We start from the raw sequence: 16239 nt of genomic DNA, 5'->3' as shown, positions 1-16239 counted from the left end.
ACCAGTAACAGAACACTGTCTGGAAAGTCCCCAAATATTTGTAAATTCAACAAAGATTACATCATAAGGGAAACTTGAAAATATTTTAATTTGAATGAAAGCGAAAACAAAGCATACCAGCATTTGTGGAGCATAGTGAAAGCAGTGCTTATAGGGAAGTATAAAGAATTAAATGCTGACTACAGAAAACAGTGGTCTTACCGGTCTAAACTTCTACTGCAAGAAGAAATTTAGAAGAGCAGATCGATTTCAAACAAGCAGAAAAGAGGACAATAATGACAAGAGCAGAATTATGTGGAAGTGAACGTAGAAACACAGTAGAGAAAATCAGTGAAACTGAAAATTGGTTCTTTGAAAAATTCAAATTGATAAACCTCTAGCCAGCCTGAGAAAAATAGCACTTAAAACACGAGAAAATGACGAAAAATTAATGAAATATGAAAGACTATAAGTATTAATTCATCTTTTTAAAAATGTACACTCTTAAAATGCCATTGATTGAGCCGTTAAATCATGAACGTATTATTGTGCCAAGCTTTCCAGCTGCTACAGAAGCTCTTTCTTAACTATATTGGTCAGTGAAAAAATTTTTTTCTTTTTAATTTTTAAAAATAGTTATAAAATGTTATTTTCTGACTTTATCTTCAAGTAATCTCATCTTTTATTTGATCAGTGCAAGGGTGTGTTTTTAAATCTATGGTTTGGTTGGCCGTAGTATTTCCCTCCCCCAGCTTTTTTTTTTTTAATGTTATTTTTATTCATTTATTCTTGGCTGTGTTGGGTCTTTGTTGCTGTGCGGGCTTTCTGCAGTGGCAGGTGGACTGTCCAGTCGCAGTGCTCCGGCTTCTCATCGCAGTGGCTTCTCTTGCTGCATAGCATGGGCTCCAGGGCGCAGGCTTCGGTAGTTGTGGTACACGGGCTTAGTTACCCTGAGGCGTGTGGGATCATCCTGGACCAGGGATTGAACTTGCATTGGCAGGTGAAATCTTGACCACTGAGCCACTGAATTTTTTTTATTTGTTTAACAGTTGAAGGAGAGTTTTTATTTTTGCATCCTGCTAAATATTGGGGAGAGAGTTTAAGCTGATCACTTGAGCACTCTGTGTGTTAGTTGTGCAGTCATGTCTGAACTTTGCAACCCCAGGGACTATAGCCCTCCAGGTTCCTCTGTCCATGGGATTTTCCAATCAAGAGTACTGTGGGTAGCCATTTTCTCCTCCAGGGGATCTCACCAACCTAGGGATCGAACCCGGGTCTGTTGCTTTGCAGGCAGGTTCTTTACCATCTGGGCCACCAGGGAAGCCCGTGAATAATTCAAATACATGTTGATTAAATCCCTTGCTTGAAGTTTTTCTATAATAAATATCGATTGTATCACACACCTAGTTTTGCATAACTTTTGACGCTAAATGGAGCAGTGAACATTCTGTACTTGCACCAAGATTTAGTAACTTGTAACATTTTCTTGGAGAAGGTGATGGCACCCCTCTCCAGTACTCTTGCCTGGAAACTCCCATGGATGGAGGAGCCTGGTAGGCTGCAGTCCATGGGGTCGTGAAGAATCGGACACGACTAAGTGACTTCACTTTCAGTTTTTACTTTCATGCCTTGGAGAAGGAAATGGCAACCCACTCCAGTGTTCTTGCCTGGAGAATCCCAGGGACGGGGGAGCCTGGTGGGCTGCCGTCTATGGGGTCACACAGAGTCAGACACGACTGAAGTGACTTAGCAGTAGCAGCAGCAGCATTTTCTTTGTGTGCTTTTTGGTGAACCATTTGATTGTTGTAGGTGTCATGATACTTTATCTCGACAACTTCAGCCTGTCCCAAGAACAAGGATGTTCTTTTACACTTATCCCAAAATCTGAACATGGATTCAGTGATGCCAAATCCAGTCCACATTTAAATTTCCTCAGTTTTCTTCAGAATGTCTTCATGCCCTTTTTTAAATTCAGGGTTTAACCAAGTTCAAGTGTTGGACACTTCATTGTCATGTCTCCTGAGGGCTGCTACATCTTGTAGTCTCCTGTAAAAAGCTTTACCTCTTGTGTCTTATCTATTATTTGAGTATTATTGTGTATGGGTGTTCTTTTTTTTTTTCCAGTAAGATATATTCTGTTATAGTTATTATTCCTTTTTACCCTCAGACTTATTCCTAAATTTGGCTAGGGGACCTTCTTCACATTATCATTTCCCACTCTTCAGAACAGTTTTGCGTTAGAGAATTAATCAGAACTGAGAAGTTTGCGTTGTCTCGTACAAGTGCCCAGTCCTTTTTGCAGAACTGTAAGGACTGGATTGTTCTGGGTTTTAGAAAGATGAAGGGGTGTGTGTGTCATATTCTCAGTGCCACCAGTAGGACTTGGACACCTCAGAGTTTGTGACAGTGCATGACTGTTCACATAGGGCAGCTAAGGGCTCCTCAGTGCCCTCATGTCTGTTCTGGCCAGGTGTGGGTACTCAGAGCCGCAGAGAAGAAACCAGGCACCTGTGTGCTCTTGCTGTCTTGGGGTTGTGTTGGATGTAGGAGGAGTCATTCCCAGGACCTTTCCTTGATCTGAAAGTTCAATGTCATCAGTAAAGGAATTCTCTAAATGTGTCTCTGTAGAGGGTTTGGGTTTTAGATTTTGAAAAATACTGAAAAAAACAATAATCAAACAATTACTAGTATTTGGTACTTAAAATCTCATGATGTACTAGAATATGTACAAAGAAGTTCGTCACAGATATTTAATATTGCTAAATTAACAACTACACTGAATCAAAACATCGGCTTAGTTGATCTTATCAAGACTGTTTAACTGCCTAATCTTTGACACAATAATAATAATTCCATCTTCGAAAATCTGCTCTGAGGATATTAGCCTAGTACACTTTGGCAGTCGAGCACCTTGACTAAGGGAACCAGGTGTCTGTGGCCCTGAGAACGGCTGAGTCCCCAGCCCTTCGCTTTTGTGCAGTGGCCTCTCTGCTCCGGGCCGTTAGTCTAGTTGTGTTGGTCCTGTGCCCCGTGGGATAGTTTCTCACGCTTGCTTCTCTGCATGTAGCAGGACCCAGGTAGGCAGCACACATGGGTTTTGTTGCCTGTGTTTTCAGTGTCTGGCACACTGTCTCACATTACAGGCATGGAAATTTATTTGTTGAGCGAATGGATGTTCAAGGGATTTGACTTCCAAAACCAGAGCTGGGAGGGGTGTGGTGTGCAGCTGTCTGTCCCTGCGAGGGAGTGGTCTGGAAACTTTGTGCTGCACAGGTTTACATAAGTGGCCCGTCCACAGAGGACCAGAGGGAGGGACACAGGGCTCACACCCCTCTTCCTGGAGGCTCGCTGCTGGTCAGCGGAAGACTGTCTAAAAGCAGTGTCAGGGTTGGCGAGGCATTGTTTATTTGGGGTATTAAAAATGTTTGGTTTGTTTGTAAAATTGACTTTACAGTTGTGTGTTTACATTGGTAAATCTATGATTTGAATTTTATTTTACATACTTTAAATTTGACTAAAAGTTGATCTTTAAATGTTGGAGCCTTTTTCTTGAAGTTTATGTTTGTATTTTCCTCCAACTTCTCTTTCTAACTGGATTGCTTTCTAAAAAGATTAAAGAAGAAATACTCAGCATGTGCTCATGTCACCCCTTACCGCCCCTCTGCAGCCGCACCCCCCCCCCCCTCCCGGTGGGCTTAACTGTAGTGTCCACACACCCCCCTGCTGCCCAGGGGCCACACTTCCTTCTGACTGTGCTGTGTGCTCCGCCCTCCCCTGTGAGCCTGTCAGCCAGGCTCGGTGGAGCGCTCTTAGGTGCTGGGCTCTTAGGGTTTCAAGGTGTGGCTCACCCACCACTGTGCCTTTTGCCTCTGGTCAGTGTGGTAGCTTTGAAAAATGTAGACTTTGGTTTTTTAAATCCCTGTTTGTCTGATTCCCTGTAAAAGTGGTGCTTCTGGTTTAGGATCATGTAGTCATTTATGGATGTGAGAGTTGGACTATAAAGAAGGCTGAATGCCGAAGAATTGATGCTTTTGAACTGTGGTGTTGGAGAAGGCTCTTCAGAGTCCCTTAGACTGCAAGGCGATCCAACCAGTCCATCCTAAAGGAGATCAGTCCTGAATATTCATTGAAAGGACTGATGCTGAAACTCCAATACTTTGGCCACCTGATGCGAAGAACTGACTTACTGGAAAAGATCCTGATGCTGGAAAAGATTGAAGGCAGGAGGAGAAGGGGACGACAGAGGAGAAGGGGACGACAGAGGATGAGATGGTTGGATGGCATCACCGACTGAATGGACTTGAGTTTGAGTAGGCTCCAGGAGTTGGTGATGGACAGGGAAGCCTGGCATGCTACAATCCGTGGGGTCACAAAGAGTTGGACACGACGGAGTGAACTGAACTGAACTGAATATATGCTGCTGTCTGAGACTGTGGTCTTGTTCCCTCTACTGGGTTCTATGGGCTGGGCAGTCAGAAGAAGACCCACACTTGGGTCTTGTATTCAGCCAGAAATGAGTCTGGGCAGCACTCCCTGTGAATCTCAGGCAGTGGGGTGGGAATGGGAAGGGTTCAGAGGTGCTCTCAGCACCCTCTGTAGCTAGAGGGTTAATGTTCTGGCTCCCACAGGATAGGCAACTTGAACTTTGTTTCATTCTTTGGGCACAAGACAGTCTAGGCCTTTGAATTAGATCAAACTGTGATACATTTTTTTGACTATTCTATACTTTTGTCTTCCTGTCTCTTGATGTGAAAAATCCCTGAGAGAACTTGCATTTGGAGATCCAGCTGAGGGCAGCAGTCACCCTGAAGGAGTGGCTGTCACCTGGGACCAGTATTGCTCTTCCCGTGGAACAACTAGTGGGGTCTGGAGATTGGGGGTTGTCACAGCTGCGGAAGGGGTACCAGGGCCAGCCAGCTGCTGAATACCTCCCAGGAGGTGGGGCAGCCCCCACCACAGAGAACAAGCCAGTCTCAAAAGTCAGTTGTGCCAAGATTGCGTTCCCCTGTTTTAAATTTGATGTCTGGGTGAAGCCTTCGGTGCCCACTCCTCAGAGCTCCACTCAGTAGGTTTGTGAGGGTGAGCCATAGTCTACCCTGTCTCCCTCTTATTCCATACCTGCTGGTTTGGGTGTTTTTTTTTCTTTTCCCTCTCTCTGATCTTTTTGCCTCCAAGGCATGTGGGGCCTTTGTTCCCTCACCAGGGATCAAAACCCCTGCCTCCTGTAGTGGCAGTGCAGCCTCCATCACTGGGCCACCAGGGAAGTCCCTGCTTTTGTTTTTCCATGCACCTTTAACAGCGCTTTTTCCTCCTCCCATCCAAGGTAAAATTCGTAAAACAAAACCATTTTGAAGTGGACAGTCAGTGGCATTTTAGTAATTCACAGAGCTGTGCAGCCACTGCGTCTCCCTAATTTCAGAACACCTTCATCTCCCCAGGAGGAGCCTGTGTTCTTGTTATTGTGCAGAGTCCCTGCAACCCCTGCCTTCTGTCTTCGTGGGTTTGCCTGTTCTGGGTGTTTCACATAAACAGAATCATACAGTGTGTGACCTTTTGTGTCTGGCTTCTTGACATAGCGTAATGCTTTCAAGGTGTTGTCCACGTATCAGCACTTGATTCTGTTCTCTGGATGAACAAGGTTCCGTTGTGTGGCTGGTCCTCATTTGTTTATCTGTTCATCTGCTGATATTTGGGCTGCTGCTACCTTTGGCAGTTGTGACTAGTGCTGCTGTGAACATTTACGTGTGGGGACTGAGTACCTATTTTCAGTTCTTTCAGGTATATAACTACAAGTAGAATTGCTGGGTCGTGTGGTGGGTCTGTGATTAACTTTTTGAGGAATCCCCACACTGTTTCTTCCATACTTAACTTTTATTGCTGGATAAGTAGTATGTGCTTGCTTATAACATATGCAGCATAATTCAACAGTAAAACTGTTTTGTTAAATAAATGCCTTAGAATTCACAGTTCAGCTGGGGGACATTTCAGCTTGTTGATGCCTGTCCCAGTGCCCAGATTAGATGCATGTATGGGAGTTTGTAAACATAATAGTGAATTGATCACTAGACAGGAGATAACCTGCGAAACATCCCAAAGTGGCCCTTCTAGATAGTGTCATTTAGAGAGATTACCATAGCATTTTAAAATGTATTGAAACTTAGTTTCTGGGAAAGAACAAGCACGTATTTCCAAAGAAATCTAGAATGAAATTTATTTTTGTACTGGCTGCAGTATGATGAAAGGCAGGTCTGGAGACTTATTGCCATGTCTTGTGCTCTGGCGTCCTGGACAGGAGGTCTGTTTTGGACGGTACCGAGGCAGCTGGAGTGGGCTGGAGGGGTGGGCAGGGTGTCTGTCCAGGTGGATTTGCCTGCACTGAGGGGACAGTCACATAAGATCTTCTGGGGGAGGTTAATCTTAGAAGTGTCTTAAATTACAGTGATTTTTCTGTTTTTGTTGTTGCTGTAATTTTTCTGGTAACACCCCTTCCCCCTGATTCTTTTCAGTTTAATTCAACGTATTTTCCCTGAGGCATTTTTAAGGTTTTGTTTGTTTGTTTGTTTTTTAAGAAAGTGAGATCATCTGTCTTTTCCACAGTGAAGAACTTAACGCTGTTAATACAAAGTACTGTTCAGTGATTTGGGGGAAAGAAATGGTGACAGGGAAGGGGCGGATTCATGGCTTCTTAAAGTGTATGGAATATTGTGCCTCACAACCTTAATCAATGCAAATACAGCCTTTTCTCTGTTGCAGAGAATTTTACATGTTTGGGAGAACAGACCAGCAGCACTTCTGAATTAAGGTAATTTTTATATAATTTGATTTTATCAGTTTTTAGAGTAGAATCTTTACATTTCTTCAGGGTTTTCTTTTTTCTTTTTAAGAACCTGGTTTTTGTTATAGTTTTGCCCATCTCTTTTTTTAAACCAGTGTTGGTTTTTCAGAATAGACTGATCCAGAGAAAGATGTTTTCTTCCAGAGCTCCCTCCATTGTTCATCATAGAGGGGTGAGATTCTGGAGTTGATGGTCCACATTCTGGACAAGAGCAGTATTTCTCCAACTTTTTCCAGGAGAAAGTGGGAGAGCCCCTTTGTAATCAAGTCTTAGTTGGAGTACCAGCTGATGATCTAGATTGAAGGTGAAGCCATGAAATCCAGAAAAAACTCCAGTACGTTTGTATGAGGTGGGAGAGATAAAGCAAAAGTGTCCCAGTTGTTCGGGATAACTAGGTGAAGGCATCCAGTTCTTTATGTTTTTCTTCAAACTCTTTGCAAGTTGAAATAATTTAAAATTAGAAAGCAAAACTAAATTGAATGAGTTAGGTGCTCGGACAATTGGGTATCCATATATAAAAGGTGAAGTTGACACCACAGTCAGGAATTAACACAAGATGAATCATAGAACTTAACGTAAAGCCTAATACTAGAAAACCTCTCCACGAAAACATAGAAAGTCATTGAGACTTCAGGTTAGGCAAGGATTTCTTTTTCTTTTTTTGGCCACCATGCAACTTGTGGGATCTTGGTTCCCCAGCCAGGGATCAGGGAATTCTGAGGCAAGGATTTCTTAGTGACATCAAAGACACAGTCCATTAAAAAGAGCATTTTTAAATTGGACTTGTCGACAAATTTAAAAATGCCTGCTCCTTCTAAGACACTGAAGAGAATGAAAAGACAGGCCACAGAAAATATTAACAGATCACATGTCTTCTGGGTAACTTGTGTCCAGAATAAGTAAAGCACTCTTAAAATTCAGTGTTAAGAAAACAACCCAGTACAAAAGCAAGTGATTTGAGCAGACACTTCACCAGATAATATAATGAGATAGCAGATGAGCACGTGAGAAGATGGTCAGAATTATTAGCCATTGGGAAATGCAAATTAAAACCACATCAAGACACCACTAACCACCTACTCCAGTGGCTACAGTGGAGAAGACGCACCAAGCGCACCCAGGGCGTGCCGCGCCAGTCCAGTGCACGGATGGGGGGCGAGAAAACGGTGCAGCCGCATTGAAGACAGCTCAGCAGTTTCTGAATATGCCAAGTGCATGCTGGTCATATATGATCCCACCGTTCCACTCCTGGTGGTTACCCAGGAGAAATGAGGGCAGGTATCCCTGTAGAGACCACGCTGAGGGCGCACAGCCAGAGCACAGGAGGGTGCATCCTGCGGGATTCGCGTGTGTACAGTGACAGAAAGCAGACGCATGGTTGCTGGGGTGTGAGGGGCAGTTACAGAGGGGCACAGGAGACTTGGGGTGTGGCCGTGTTAGTTGTCTTCACCTAGGTGTGGTTTCAGAGGTGTGTTAATGTTTCAGAATGTATCAAACTATCTGTTTTGTTGTGTTACTTACTTTCAATAAAGATTTTTTTTTTTTTGGAATTTTTAAAAAAACTTTATTGGGGCAAGTTGATTTACAATGTCGTGTTAGTTTCTGCTATACAACAAAGTGAATCAGTTATACATATACATATCTCCACTTTTTTAGATTCTTTTCTCATATAGGTCACTGTATTGAGTAGAGTTCCCTGTGCTATAGAGTAGGTCCTTACTAGTTATCTATAACTTTGATGGTGATTTTTTTTTTTTTGGTTTCACTGGGTCTTCGTCGCTGCATGCAGGATTTCTCTAGTTACGGTGAGCGGGGGCTATCTTCGTTGCTGTGCACGAGCTTCTCATTGCGGCGGCTTCTCGTCGCCGAGCACAGGCTCTGGGTGCACAGGGTTCAGCAGCTGCAGCACGTGGGCTCAGCAGTTGGGGCTTGCACGCTCCAGAGCTCAGGCTACTCTTGTTCTGGCACATGGGCTTAGTTGCTCCTCTGCCTGTGGATACTTCCCAGACTAGGGACCAAACCCACGTCCTCTGCGTTGGCAGGTGGATTCTTATCCACTATACCACCAGGGAAGTCCTATCTTTTTTATCTGTAGTAGTCCGTATGTCAACTCCAACTTCCCAGTTTATCCCTGCCTGCTCCCCAATGTTCGATATCTTGACTGTGAATTTACACAACATAATTATATAGAATTACACACACACACAAAGGTGAAATCTGGATAAGCTCTGTGGATTGTACCAATGTCATTTTCTTGGGTTTGATATTAGGTATTTGAGATGCTACCAGTAACCTCTCTGGTAAAACATTTTTTTTTGGAGGGGGGGTAACATCCTCTCAATCTGTAATTACCTGAAAAAAAACTTTAAGAAGTCTATCAGAGATGCATAACAACATATTTACAGATTACACGATACAGCTCTTAGGTTTGTTTTAAAATATATTCTAGTAATTAAAAAAATAAAACAGTAGAAGACATAGATGAAACAGAATTGAAAAGATGTTGCTAAATGTTAAAGCTCGGTGAATACATAAGGAAAACACTAGTTTTGTGTTTGCAGACTTCCCAAATAAAAAATTTTAGACTTTTTATTTAGCTTAGGACTCAGCCTAACTTACACAGCCTTACTCAATGCTGTAACTTTTCCATACAAATTGAGTTCAATGCTTGTAATTGTTTCATTCACAAAGTTTATTATGACCTTTTATTGCTGCTAAGTCGCTTCAGTCGTGTCCGACTCTATGCGACCCCATAGACGGCAGCCCATCAGGCTCCCCCGTCCCTGGGATTCTCCAGGCAAGAACACTGGAGTGGGTTGCCATTTCCTTCTCCTCAATAAAGATATTTTAAACTGAAGGAACAGTTAGCATATGAGCTGCCGGGCCTCAATCTGATGAGTCCCTGGTTAGTTACCCTGGCAGCCACTGTTATGCATAGTTCCACCTCTGTAGAGACCTGTTTCACTGGCTGGGTAGGAAGTGTGGCAGGTGAAGGAAGAGGTGGTTTTCTGTTACTAAATCATTTCAGGTGGAAAATCCTGTTAACTTGCTTTTGTAACAAGTTCTATTTAGTGAGACTTTGCTGTGGTTCAGTCAGGTGTTAAGGACCTTTTGTGGATCCTCATTGAGTCCTTGTGACCTATGAGGTAGGGATTGTTTCTGTCTCCATTTTCAGACCAAAAGCCAGACGCAGAGGGGTTACACCTGCTGACGAGCGTCAGGCCTGGGGGATGGATGTGCAGCCCCTGCCACATGCAGCCACACTGCCTCCAGCAGCAAGGCCTGCTAAGGCACGCGGGACACCCAGTGGAGTCCATTGTAGTTGCTGGAAGTGAGTGTAAAGACAGATTCTCTGCACAGTGGTGTGCACGTGGCCTGTGGAGAGCAGTCTTCCCCCAGCGTGAGGGTGCAGCCCCTCAGAGGGGCCTCTGCCGCGTGCGGCTGACTTCCAGTCTGACTACCTTTCCCATTTAGCCCTTCCTTCCTTCTGGGTGCGGGCGTCTTAGATGGCGTCCATTGTGTATTAAATTTGGCTCTGAAATCATTAGAGCAGAACTTCCTGACTCTCACAGGGAGGCTGGGGAGACCTGAGTACTGGGGAGGGGGGAGTCTCCTCATGGGCCACTGAGCCATTTGGAAGCCGCAGAGGCTTCCTGGACGCACAGGTTGTGGGGGCAACAGCTTGCAAAGGTGGTTTCTGGGCAGCAGGTGGGCTCTCCCCTTTTGGAACGTGCCCACCGCACCCTGCAACCCTGCCCGCTTGGGCTCCTCGGCTCCCACTGTGCAGTGCTGCCAGGGCTCTGGGGTCTCCTAGGTCTGCTCCAGTGCTTTGGTACCTATAAATGCAAGGTGGACTGAGATGCATGTTCCTTTCTGGTGTAAGAATTTTCTTAACAGGCACAAAATAGTGTTCATGTGCTAGATTAAATAAATCTGAGTTTTAAATTATTCAGTACAATAGCAGTATGTTTGCAACTTTTTAAAAACTTTCTATAACATGCTTCTTATCAGATGTTTTGTTATGAAATATAAATTCTTTATTCGCATTTTACTATTTTGAAGATAGAAAAATTAACTATTTCCAAATGTGACATTGCATAGCAGCCATAATTACTTTCTGTATGGTGGTAAAACTAGATAGTGCCTTATGAGTAATGGGCTTTAGTAAATAAAATAGGGAATCGGCAGTACTTGATACCATTTCTGTGTAGGGAGGATGGAACAGCCTTACAAAAGGTACTTTTTTACTTTCTGTGTGCTCTGCAGTCTGTCCATGGAGCTGGAGTACTTTCCTACTGTCTCCAGGTACATGGTTGGTTTTTTAAAGAAACTGTTTTGGTGGGAGGGGGTGGCTTTGTGCAGCTTGTGGGATTTCAGTTCCCCAGCCAAGGAGCAAACATGAGCCTGACAAGCAAAGTGCCGAGTCCTAACCACTGGAGTGCTGGGGGGTTCCTGGTGTGTGGCCAGCTTTTGTTAGACAGTAAGCCCCTCTGGGTGCTTTTAGCCCTGTGATGGTCCCTCTCACTCAAGGACTGGTGCCGGGTCTTGGGAAACCAGGGAAGAGTGTTCTGGAAGGTGTAGGAGCCACTTCCAGTCAGCAGACCAGATGCCTGCATGGCACCAGGGGCTTTTCTTCTGTCCTGATGTCTGGGTATGCATGGATTTCTTAAGTTGATACACAGGTTCACAGAAATTCAGTTTGCGTGGAAGTGGCTTTTGGCTGTCAGTGACTTTGTGAATTTATCTGTGTATGTTTTATTATGATTTGAAAGTATAAGAACAGTTATTTTCAAAAGGTAGTAAACTGAAGGGGCTTCCTAGGTGGCGCTAGTGGTAAAGAACCTGCTTGCCTACACCGGAGACATAAGAGATGTGGTTTCAATCCCTGGGTCAGGAAGATACCCTGGAGGAGGGCATGGCAACCCACTCCAGTATTCTTGCGTGGAGAATCCCATGGACAGAGGAGCCTGATGGGCTGCAGTTCATGGGGTCGCAAAGAGTCGGACAAGACTGAAGTGATTCAGCACACACTAAGTGAGACTCCTCTTCCTGCTTAGAGAACATCAGCTGGGGACCTGGAGCCAATCAGACCTTTGTAGGTCTAATAGGTAAATTCACTTTCTCTATAGAGTCTATCTTGTATCTTTTTTTTTTTTTTTTTTCTATTTACAGAACTAATATACCATCATTGTATCAATTGATTTCTGGTGAGAATGGTTACATTTTTACATTGTACTGATGCTTCAGGGAATATGCTTAAATTGGCCTTGGATAGTAGATTGAAAAGGAGGCTATGCTACATTGTCTTAAATGTAGAATGTGGGAAGCAGGTCTCCCTTGTATGCATTGTCTAGCAGTAAACACTAAGTGGGGGCTGTGCTTTTCCTTTAAAAACTTGTATTTAGGGGACTTCCCTGGCAGTCCAGCAGTTAAGACCCTGCACTTCTAATGCAGGGTTTGTGGATTTGATCCCTGATCGGGGAACTAAGATCCCACATATCTGCTGTGTGGTTTGGCTAAAAAATAAATAAAATTTGCATCAGAAAATTGAGACACAGGAAAATCTCATGAGATAGCTTAGATGTTGGGGGGAAGACTATTTAAATCATTGCATTAAAAAACTTTTTTTCATTTATTATCTTATTTTTGGCTGCTCACATCTTCATTACTGTGTGTGGCTTTCTGTCGTCGGGGGGAGCAGGGACTGCTTTCTAGTTGTGCTGGCCTCTCGTTGCAGTGCATGGGCTCAGTTGACTTGTGGCATGTGGGATCTTCCCATACCAGGGATGGAAGCCATGCCCCCTATGTTGGCAGGCATATTCCTATCCCCTGAACCACCAGGGAGGTCCTAAGTCATTGCATTCTAAGAAAATGTAACACAGTGTCAAAGAACATGTGTAAGAATTTGCGGGATGTTTTTTAAATCCAGAGCCAGATGAGAATTCTAGATGTAATGAGATCTCCTATCTTAGTCTCCATTACCATCTTTTACCTGTATAAAAGCTAGTTATGGCTTACTGAGTGTTGAATATGTTGATATCTGCTACTTAGAAGATAATGAATGTTTCATCAAAACTTTACTTTTTATCACTTTTGAATCATAGAAGCCTCCAGGGTCAACCATTGAGTTGTTCAGACAAATTTGGGCATTACTGGGACTGACTCTCACAAACAGCCAGCTAACATGGCAGCGTGATCCATGTCAAAATACAATACGATCTGCTTGAGGAATACCTATGCGTCTGTATTTTTAAAACAAGGTACATGACAAATTTCATATATACTTGCAGTCAAACAGTACCAAGAAATAATGACTTTTTAAAAAATTTACTAAGAGAATGTTCAAACATAGATTAAAAGAATAATATTACCTAAAATCATGAAGCTTGAACAAAACTCTCCTAGCTTTGTTTAACCTCCCTTCTTCCTATCAGAGTCTCATTTCCCTCAGAAGTAAGAAGCACGTCTTATAGTTACGGGTTTTAGCTTATTGTGAATGAACAGAAGAGCTGCGACTCCTTGTCACCGGATACCCAGACCATATTCAGGTTGTCCTGGTTTTTTCTGTACATTTGGATTTTAAATTGATTCAGGGTCTTGTAACATTTAAAAAGAAACTATTCTAATGGAAAATTGAAACATAGAAGAAGTTAATAAATAGCATAAGGACCTCCTATCACCAAACTAAAGCAATTGCCAAGTTTTGGCTGGATGTGTTTTTCTATGCCCTCCCGTTTCCCTCCTCAGTTTTTTTAAATCTAATTTCAGACCCAGCATTTTATTCTTAACTCTGTCAGCATCTACCCCTCACCCCGGGGAAGCCTGGGGGTGCCCTGTCCCTCGCCCTGTGGAGTTGTGCTGCCTCAATTTCGGAGGTTAACTTGGATTTGGGAATGAAGGGAAAAAACAGAAAAGCTGGTGAAATTGGTTTAAATGCCTCATGCAAACTACTCTCTCCCGATGCTGCTTTATTTGGAGGTGAGGTGTGGAACCTGTTTGGCCAAACAGGTCAGCAGACTCCTGCCCCCGGGGCACAGGGTACCATCAGGGCTGCTGCTTCCCCAGGCAGTTAAGTGCAGCAGGGGCCCTGGTGGTTGGTGTCTCGGCTGCCTGCCCTTCAGTGGGCTGAGCCCGCCTGTTCTTGGCTGCTCCGTGGAGGGTGCACTTCATGATCTGATCGCTGATCACAGAAAAGCTTCCGGAGCCCTTTGCAGTGGTCTCGCTAGTGCTCTTCTCCACCCCGGCACTCGAAGACCAGAGTGGAGAGTGAGTGGGTGGACGTCACCTTCCTTGTCTGTGCAGAACCAAAACCCAAATTATAATTTGATACAGTGGAGAGGACTGGGCTCTTGCTGGGCTGTGAAGCTGCTCGAAGCCGCTGCTGGACATATCATTTCACAGTACTTGCTTTTACGTTACATTTCTGTGGAAAATGTTTCCTAAACAGGTGAAAGCTAGTGGCAGATGTGGGTCACAAAGAACAGAAGTGAGGCTCTCAGCAGGTCCTGTCTTAGTGGATTAGACTGATCAGGGCGCTGAGTCAGCATGGCCAGTACTTAGTTGTGACTTTGGCCCTGGAGGAGAGAAGGAGCCTAGGCCACGTAACCGATGGTGGGCTTCCTGGAGGCTCTGGGGGACTGAGGACAGTGAGGAGAGCAACAGAGACGTCACACGTAAGTGAAACCTTCAGTGTTCATTCGTCTTTGTCATCAAAGGAATTTGAATGGCATGTCCAGCCTTTGGAAAAAAGAGAAAAATATGACCAGTAATTCTAACAAAAATGCTGTTCTTATGTTTTGGTCATAAAATAGCTAAAATTATTACACACACATTTGTTTTTCATTTCACATATAATGAGCGTTTTTCAGGGTTTTTATGGTGTCTTTGTTATTGTTATTAGTGATATTTAATAGTTCATCCAGTAAAAGGTTAATATCAACTAGTTTGCTTTTTTTTTTTTTTAACTGAAAAATGGAGGAAAAATTGTAAGTGCTTCTTGGTTCAAGGCCCAGATAATGGGTTAACTTACATATATACATATATATAATTTTTATTTTTCCCTTATCCATATATATATGATAATGTGAAAAATCAGAACTGCCCACTATTCCTATGTTTCTCCAAAAATAACCATTAACATTTTCTCATGTATGTAGAAAAAAGATTGCTTACTTAAGTCAGCATAGATGTGTAGTCTTTTTATAAACACAAAAGGAGAAGTTTCATCCTTTATGTACATTCCTGTACCCCATTTATTGCATTTGCTGTCTCTCCACAGAAGGGCATTTGGGGTGAACTTTCAGTTTGTGGGAGTTCAGAGTTGTTCTGCTTCCTGTCAGTTTGCTGTGCATGCTCCTTGCTGTCCTTGGGGAGCCGGCTTCTCTTTGGGGGAGCCCTGACTGCCTAGTCCTTTCATGCACATCCTGTGAGGCCAGTCTGGTATCCATTAGCCCGGGAAGGAGGAGGCCCTGGTTGGTGCCAGGTCACAGTGAACCCCAGGGCCCCCGGGTACCCCTTCATCAGGGAAAGTCCCTCTATAGACAACTTCTTCAACATGCAGAATGTAGAATATGGTTGGATTTTGTTTTAAATGTCTGCCAGTAGTTTCTCTTCATCACCAGACTGTAAGATAAAAAATGCTGGACCTTTCTGGACTCTTATTTTTATTGGTAGTAGCCTGGTCGCTTAGTTGGTTAAAGAATCTTTCAGCAATGCTGGAGACCTAGGTTTTATCCCTGGGTGGGGAAGATTCCCTTGGAGAAGGAAATGGCGACCCACTCTAGGACTCTTGCCTGGAAAATCCCATGAACAGAGGAGCCTGGCAGGCTGCAGTCCACTGTGTCACAAAGAGTGGGACACTACTGAGCACCTTTTCTTTAAATATTAACAAATACGAATTTTGTGTCTCTTGAGATTTAACTGTGGCCACTGATCACAGACAGAGCTCTAATCAAAAGGCAGTATTAGGGGGAAGGTGGGGTGGAAAAAAGGAGCAAAAATACCTCAGTGGAGGCCAACTGTAGAAAAAAAAAAGGCAATATTAATAATTTAATGATGAAAGAAATAGATCTGGTTTTCTTCTCTCTGCTTGTGGCTGAAGGTTGAAGTCAGCAAGTACTGTTACTGCTTCTGAAATTATGTGAGGTAACTGAATTGGAGTTTGTCATTTTAAAGATACTTAAGTTTTCAATAAATTAATTTCTCTAGTTTGAAGCAATACATCTGGATGATTATCATGTATAGATTCTTTTATAATATGTAAAAAAGAGCATCTAGTTAAAAGAAATATTTAATTTTAAGATCTCAAGAGCTATTCCACCTAATACTAGAATTTGGGTCTTGACCTGTTTATCTTGATCCTAGGAATTTATTGGTTTTTTCCTTACTTAAAAACTAGCTCGGCTTTTTAGTGTTTAAATTAAGAT

At 43.3% G+C, this 16239-nt stretch overlaps 1 protein-coding gene across 2 annotated transcripts in view; it reads left to right on the top strand.

Moving 5' to 3' along the window:
• The window catches only part of GNB1 (G protein subunit beta 1), a 78716-nt gene that overhangs the window by 38185 nt on the left and 24292 nt on the right, over window positions 1–16239 (top strand). Inside the window, exon 2 of one of the 2 annotated variants that reach the window (XM_025285759.3) lies at window positions 6733–6781. The exons of the other annotated variant lie outside the window; for it this stretch is intronic. The gene's annotated coding sequence lies outside the window, so the exon portion shown is untranslated. The remainder of the gene's footprint in view (window positions 1–6732; window positions 6782–16239) is intronic. 2 annotated transcript variants of the gene reach the window in all.

This window comes from Bubalus bubalis, chromosome 5, assembly GCF_019923935.1.
Source record: "Bubalus bubalis isolate 160015118507 breed Murrah chromosome 5, NDDB_SH_1, whole genome shotgun sequence".
In the NCBI taxonomy this organism is placed as follows: Eukaryota; Metazoa; Chordata; class Mammalia; order Artiodactyla; family Bovidae; genus Bubalus; species Bubalus bubalis.
The sequence above is the reverse complement of the archived record's forward strand: the minus strand, read 5'-3'. Positions and strand labels throughout refer to the sequence as shown.